Genomic DNA, 7917 nt, shown 5'->3' on the forward strand with positions numbered 1-7917 from the left:
TAACAGGAGTTTACCCCTTAGCGATACATTTTTTTTTCTCTTTCAGGACTTTGTTAACTGACCTGTCAGTGATCTGCCATACTCTTTCTAGCCATTTACTGCAATGCAGCAACCAAGACTCAACTATCTTTTTTTTTTATAAACCTAACCAACCCCGACTTTCTCTGGACAGCTTCTGTCACTACAATCTGGCTCCTACTTTATTGCCACCTTCCTTTGGGCAGGTCTTACTTAGCTGAACCTTCCTGGTCATCCATCTTGAGTTACAACTAAATTAACATTTCAAAATCTAGCTTTGTTTTTGTGTTGTGAAATCGGGGTTGTGGTCTGAAGCCTACACCGGTGGAGATGGAGTTGTTTTTCTGTGTTTGTATCAGTTACACAAAAGTAATTCTACTCTCCTATGACTCATCTGTGAACTTTTAACATATATCAGTATAATTACATGGAGTAGCAAAGACGACAAACCACATGTGTGTGGCATTTTCTTCCTGTCTTTCACCTCTTCCTTTTATCCCTGGCTCTGCTCAGTTGCACATCTACCAGAGGTTGCCCAGGAGGGAAAAGCAGTTAACACACTCGGGCTTGCATTGTGGATCGATGCTGGCAGAAGATTCTAGTTCAAGTCTTTTGTACTCTCTGGGAGCTGGAGTCACTAATTTATTCTTGTGTCTGATCATCATAGAAAACTGAGTCAACTGGACTGAGATTGGGGTTGTTGTTGGAAATGACTCTATTCGGTGGTTACAGTAGTGTGTAAAATTCTAGTCCTTCCCTCAAATAAAGGCTACTTGGCCACAGATAACTGCCCTGCTCATCTTAGAAAGCCTCTCGCTCTGTCTGGCTCCCACTTGCAAGGTTCTGGGGTCCTCCTGCCCTTCAGAGCAGTTGCCCTAAAACCCCCACATTGTCCATGTCTTTCTCTATGAGTCGCTTGCAATTCAAATCCAGGCCAAACTTTTGAGACTGAAAAAATTAAGAAGCAAATCTAAACTTACTATTTGACAAGAAGTGGAAATGTGCAAGGTGAAGTTGGTTTAGGGCAGCCTATCATGAGAGACAGGAAGCATTCCACTCCATCCCAATCCTTTAGGGTCTCTCTGTCCCAGCACCGTCAGATGTCCCTGATGACACTACATCTCTCCTCTGCTCTTGTCTCCAACTCAAAATCCACTGGCTTTCTTCTGAGGGGCAAGTCCTAGAACATTTTGTGTCTTTTTTATACTTGCTTATATTCTAATCTCATGTCTGAGTCTCTTCAGTTAAGCAAATTGTGTCATTTAACATATGTAACAGCTAGCAGGAGACAGGGGGTTGGTAACAAACCAAACACCCACCCCTTCCTACCTGGCTTAGTGGTTGAGTGTCACCCTATGAACCAGAAGTTCACAGTTCACTTCCTGGTCAGGGCACATGGCTGGATTGAGGGCTCGATCCCTGGTGGAAGGCGAGCAGGAGGCAGCCGATCAATGATTCTCTCTCATCATTGATCTCTCTCTCTCTCTCTCTCTCTCTCTCTCTCTCTCTCTTTCCTTCCTTTCCTCTCTGAAATCAACAAACCAAACACCCAAATGTCACTCCTGTATGTGAATCAGTTGAAATGTGTACCCAAAACATTCTATTCTGTCCACACAAAGTACGTATAGAGTGGAGAAACCTTATCAGCGATTAAACCTATGATTTCCTTACTTTATGCTAATTCAAAAATTCTAACTTTAATGGCATTGTTTCTGAGGGTTAAATAGAAACATTTAAGTAACTGACACTTGTCAATGGTTTAAAGGAAGGAACATGTACACAGGTACATAAAAAGCCACTATTGATTTAAGATTTTTTTTGTGGTCGATTCATATGGAAGCAGGATGTGAAAATATACAGGTATTTCTCAGTACACTGGAAAACCAGCTCTGATGAGATATTTTTATGACAAAAGATGGGATACATGTTTTGTTACAATGCCTAATGCCAGAACAGAATATTTGAAAAGGAGAGGGTAATACAAAGAATGGGAAAGCACACACATCTTTGGAAAAACAAATTTCAAATTTCAAAAGATTATATTTCTCTCAATATTCTATTAAAGTATCTTTCACATTTTGCATTTTATTTTAATGCAGACTGATACCTGAAACTTCACTGAGATTGCTAAAACCAAGATAAAGTTCTAATAACCTTTTTGGTCACACGAAAAAAAACAAAATTTTGGACCAGACGACATATATAATTAAGAAGATGACAGACCTCTAAAAACTAAATGCAATGTTTATTTTAAAATGTCCCAAGGTTAAGACCTCGCCGGCAAGTTTTTATTGCTGAGCTACAACCTTATGTGAAAAATGGGGTTTATAATGGACATGTGGAGGCACCATCTTAATTATCAGGTGCCACCGGGCACCAGCAGAATGAAGGAATTTTCTTATTTTTGCACAATGAATACTAATTGAAGTGGGCGCCATGGGAACTTGCGTGGCTGCACTGCAGTAAAATGGTGCCATCTAAAGGAGAGGAAAGCAAAACCACACGGGTAGCATCTGTTCAAGAAACAAGCAGAGATTGGCGTTTTCTACTCAGCAAACAACTGGATTTCTGCATTTGGTTTTTAAATTCAGAAAACAAAATTGCATTATCCTGTGTTACGAACATAGTTGCTTATCAGGCGGAGTTAGGGATGGGGCAGATTCTTCCAGTTTTTCTAAACCCCCTTCATATAGTGGACTTCCCATCTGACAGGTGACAAAGGAGTGATATTGAATATGCACACCAGGACAAGGGAGAAGGCAGGGAGGGAGGGAGCCAGAGGGAAAGAAGAGGGAAGGGAAAGGGTGGGTGGTGAGTGGGAGGGGATGGAGATGAAGAGAGGGAAAGGGAGAGGGGAAGAAAAGAGGAATGACTAATTCTATGCCAGGCATTTTGCTTTCGGATACGCAATATAAAATCCAGCATTTAGTCTTTGCAAGCGGTGTCCTTTACACGTGGAAGGGAAATGAAACAGACAGGTAAAATAAATGACCCCAGATGGGTACAGTTGGCAGTGACAAAGCAAGTCAATCTACTTGCAGGAAGGACGGGGGTGTCTGTACAAGCATGAGGTCCTGAATGGCATAGTGTGCGGGCTCTTCTCAGAAAGGGAAGAGCATATGTGTTATGTGACGACTCTCACACGAAGATGAGAATCCATTAGAAGACTTGATAGCATCTTTCTCCTTCCCAATTCAACCTGCCCATTGAGCAGACTTGGAGGATCAAAACGCCCGCACGCGCATGGAGTTCCAGTTAAAATTTTCACTTCATTTGCTTTCTTGCCTTTAAAATGTGATTTCCTGGTCCACCAAAAATTCCCATGAGGATAGCAGGAGAAAGAGAGAGAGAGAGAGAGAGAGAGAGAGAGAGAGAGTGTTTTTAACTGAATTTTGACAAATTGTCTCAGTAAAATGAGGCTCTTTTCATAACCAGCAAACACCAGGCCCGTGCTGTTCTGTTTCATGGAAATATACGGAAAAAAAATGCCCCTCGGTGACCAAGATGTATTAATAGAAAGATACACTGAATTGAACTATTGCCTAAACCCTGGAGATCTGGTTAACAGCATTGGGGAGAGGTGGGGTTGAGGCTAAATATAGCATTTCCAATGTGGCTGAAAATCCCAAAGGAGGCAGACCACACAGAACATTCCTGAGTTGAGGGCATTTTTATACAACCAGAACAGGGTCCAGTGAGTAATTCTAGTCATTTAAGCAACCAAATTGAGGCACCACAGAAGCTCAGGTGAAGGGGCGCACTATTACTTGAAGTGGTCGGGAATGCTGACTTGCTCATTCCCCAGCTGGCTCAGTTGCATTGTCTAGACAGCCAGTCTGCAGGGAACTGGAATCTTCCCCACAGTCACCTACAACAGGGATAGGTGGAGGGACTGGGACAGGACAACTTGCCCTTCGCAGAGGTCAGAGCAAGTTGGCACAGCGGGAATGGGGTCTCCTATGGGTTTAGTAAAAGGGAAAAAGGACATAGCTTTTCAGGATTTTTCAGATCCAAGATGGAAGTGATGGAAGTCAGAGCATAGGGCTCTCTTTTGAAAATGTATATTGCCTTGCCATAGATTCTTACCAAGGTCTAGCTTTTTAAAAATTGTTTTAAGGAGAAAACGTGGTTTGGAGCCTTTCCCTTTAAATTATTGGCAACTAGAGTGAGGTTTCTATTTATCCCACTGATATTTTTTAGAGGACATTTTGGCTTTAAAAGTTCATGGCTATTTCCTAAAAAAAAAAAAAATTAAAAATGGAACTGCTTTATGACTCAGCAATTTCATTTCTGGGTATTTTCCCAAAGAAACACAAAACTCAAATTTGAAAAAAAAATGTATTCATCCCTATATTTATTGCAGCGTTGTTTACAATAGCCAGAACATGGAAGCAACCCAAGTGTCCATCAATCGAGGAGTGGATAAAAAAGCTGTGGTACATGTGTGCAATGGAATGTTACTTAGCCATATTAAGAATGGAATCTTAGCATTTGCCACAGCATGGATGGATCTACAGGATATTATGTTAAGTGAAATGAGCCAGACAGAGAAAGACATATGCCATATGATTTCATTTGAATTTGGAATCTAAAGAACAAAATAAAGGAATAAACTCAGTGATGCAGAGAAGAAAATAATAAAAAAAAGTGAAGGGATTAAGAAGTACAAATTGGTGGTTACAAAATAGTCAGAGGGGTCAAAGTACAGTATAGGGAATATAGTCAATAACATTGTAATAACTGTGTCATGCCAGGCTGGTACTTGAAATTTCACGAGGATCACTTTGTAAATTATGTAATTTTCTAACTACTCTGATGTACACCTAAAACTAATATAAAACAATATTGAATGTCGACTGTAATTGAAAAATTAAAAAAAATACCTGTATTTACATTACTCATAGATGATCCAATAACTGTCCATTATGCAAGTAAGTCAGAAAAGGAAAAGGGAAGAGAATAATTACAGAGTTAGGAAGACATTTATTTTTATTGCAGAGGAAACAGGAGAGCCTGGGATTTGAAGGTGCCTATGCAGTAAGAAGCACCCACTGTTTCCTTTACAGAGATTGACATTTTTTAAAAAAATATATTTGTTTTGATTTCAGAGAGAAGAAGGAAGAGAGGGAGAGAGAGAGATAGAAGCATCAATGATGAGAGAGAATCACTGATCAGCTGCTTCCCTCACTAGGGACTGGGGATGTGCCCCGACCAGGAATTGAACTGTGACCTCATGGTTTATAGGTCGACACTCAACCACGGAGCCATGCCAGCCAGGTAGATTGACATTATTTAAGCCAGAACTTTTCAAAATGTTTCTTTGAAAAGCTTTTAGCAGTAAGTGAATTTGATAGATGCTGGTGACCCATTGCTAAAGGTTACTTTACTGCAGGATTTTTCAGAGTCTTTAATCTGTTAAAGTGCTTGTGACATTCAGGTTGGGTTTAAAGGCTGCCTTTGTAACAGTTAGCACATAGCACCTCAGGGTAGGAGTCCTGGGAAGACATGATGAGGCAAAAGTACTGATGTGGCCACATAGGGAACTGAGAGCTACTGATGGGAATATATCTCCCCAAAACATTAAACTACAAAATGCTATATAAAAGAACACAGGAAACGCACTGACACAAGTGAAGAGCGAGAAGCATCTATTCTCCTACAGGGGCAGAGGGAAACCAGCCTGCCACACTCTGGGGATGGGGGGACGGGGGGGAACCAATGTTTGAGTTCTTTTTAGGCATCACAGTAGCTCCTTTATCTATATAAAAGCCTAAGCAACCATCACAATCGAATGGCCAACTGAACAGGCTGCATGGGGCGACTGAACAGGCTGTGAGAGGTGACCAGGCCAGCAGTGGAGTTAGTGAGGGGTGACCAAACAACTGAGCAGTAGGCTGTGTGGGGTGACCAGGACAGCAGGGGGGGCAGTTGGGGGCAACCAGGCCAGCAGGAGGGTGGGCGGAAGTTGGGGGCGATCAGGCTGGCAGGCAGAGGCAGTTAGGGACAACCAGGGTGGCAGGGGGGGCAGTGAGGGGTGATCAGGCCAGCAGGCAGAGGTGGTTAGGGGTGATCAGACTGGCAGGGGGGGGCAGTTAGGGGTGATCAGGCAGGCAGGCAGGCAGGTGAGTGGTTAGGAGCCAGTGGTCCAGAATTGTGAGAGGGATGTCTGACTGCTGGTTTAGGCCCGATTCCCAGGACATCTGGCAGTCGGACATCCCCCAAGGGGTCCTGGATTGGAGAGGGTGCAGGCTGGGCTGAGGGGACCCTCCCTCCCTTGTGCATGAATTTCGTGCACTGAGCCTCTAGTAACTATTACAAGATTTAAACATTAGGGATTTATATCATGAAGTTGTCCAACACTTGGCTTTGTGGAGAGGAGAGTAATCCAAGAATGTCAGGTGGCTGGCACACAGGAGACTAGGTTTCCCTGAGGCATGGCATGGGGATGTCATTAGAAGGGGTCCATGTGTGTTCATCGATAGCTTGGGTAAGTGATATGTCTTGTGCCAATACACACTACTATGTTTCAAACATGTAAATGCTGTTGTGATTGATAAAATACAATTAATGGAAATATTTTGCTGAATTCACAATGGTCTCTCTTTAGGTATTTTCTGAACAGAAGGATAAGAATAGAACTAGTAGTACGTGTAGGTTCTCAAACTTTTAAATCTTTGAATAAGCAATAAAATTACATGATTCAAAACTCAGAAAATGTCAAAAATATAGAATTAAAATACCTTTCTTCCATCTCTGCTCAACCATCTGCCAAGACCTGACACCTCAGATTGGATAATCTTTGTTTCTAGTTTTTTATGTAAACACCCAGGTTTGTGTGTTTTCTTTCAGCACACACAAAAGAACATTCAAATGTAGAGTTTTATTTTTCTCTTTCTTACGAAACTTTAAATGCTGTCCTTATTTTGTTTTAAGTCTCATGTAACTACACTGCTATACTTCTTCTCTGTTGAAAGCAAGTTCTTCATTCTCACACAGCTCCTAAAGCCAAAAGCTCCTGAACCTCACACTGTTAATAGAGTAACTAGTCATATGTCCTACATTCCATGTATTTCACCTTCCCTCCTTTATCGGTGCCCATAGAATGCTCTTGGTGATGCATGGGACCAGCTTCCATCATTTCTTTGTAAATCTGACTCCCATCTGCCTCCTGTCTCCTGTAGAATGACAAGATATCATGCCATCCTCAATCTAAGTACCTACAGAGGAGCCCACCTCTTCATTTCTAATTGCACTGGGCAGAAGGTCATCAGTAAGAACACAAATAACGTTCTAAACTAGTCCAGATGAGTTGGATTAAAAACTTACACTGACAATACATGACATGGAATCTTAGTCAACATGCCTATGCTCTGGGCTTATCGTGGCCTGTCTAGATGTCATTCTCTGACTGATTTTAAATAAACAAGAAATCATGTCACCTACAAAGTATTTGGGTTGGCCCTGGTTGATGGAGAATTTAAACAGCATTGGTTCCAAATTCTGTTGATCATCAAAGTTCCTGAGGCTGCCGAACTTTTAAAAAGTACAGATTCTTGGGTTCTACCTAGACTCACGTAATTATCCTTGGGGTCATATCAGGGATGTTTATTTTTAAGTTCCCCCGGTGATTCCAATGATACTTCAAGAAAGAAAATATTAAGGTGGGTCTCATAGCCACATGAATGCCATGACTAAGTGGAAGGCCAAGGCGAGGAGCCCTTCTCCAATGTTTTGTACCTCCTTTTAATACAACTTTGAATTAAAAAGCTTCATTTCTAATTTTATTTGGTTCACAAATGTGGATCTACTATAAGCAAGGAATCATTTAGAAATGGAGCAGAATAAACTTAAAATATTAGAGGAGCAGGAAATTTCTTAACCAAAGAAAAAACACCCTGA

This window comes from Myotis daubentonii, chromosome 8 (assembly GCF_963259705.1).
Source record: "Myotis daubentonii chromosome 8, mMyoDau2.1, whole genome shotgun sequence".
Lineage (NCBI taxonomy): Eukaryota > Metazoa > Chordata > Mammalia > Chiroptera > Vespertilionidae > Myotis > Myotis daubentonii.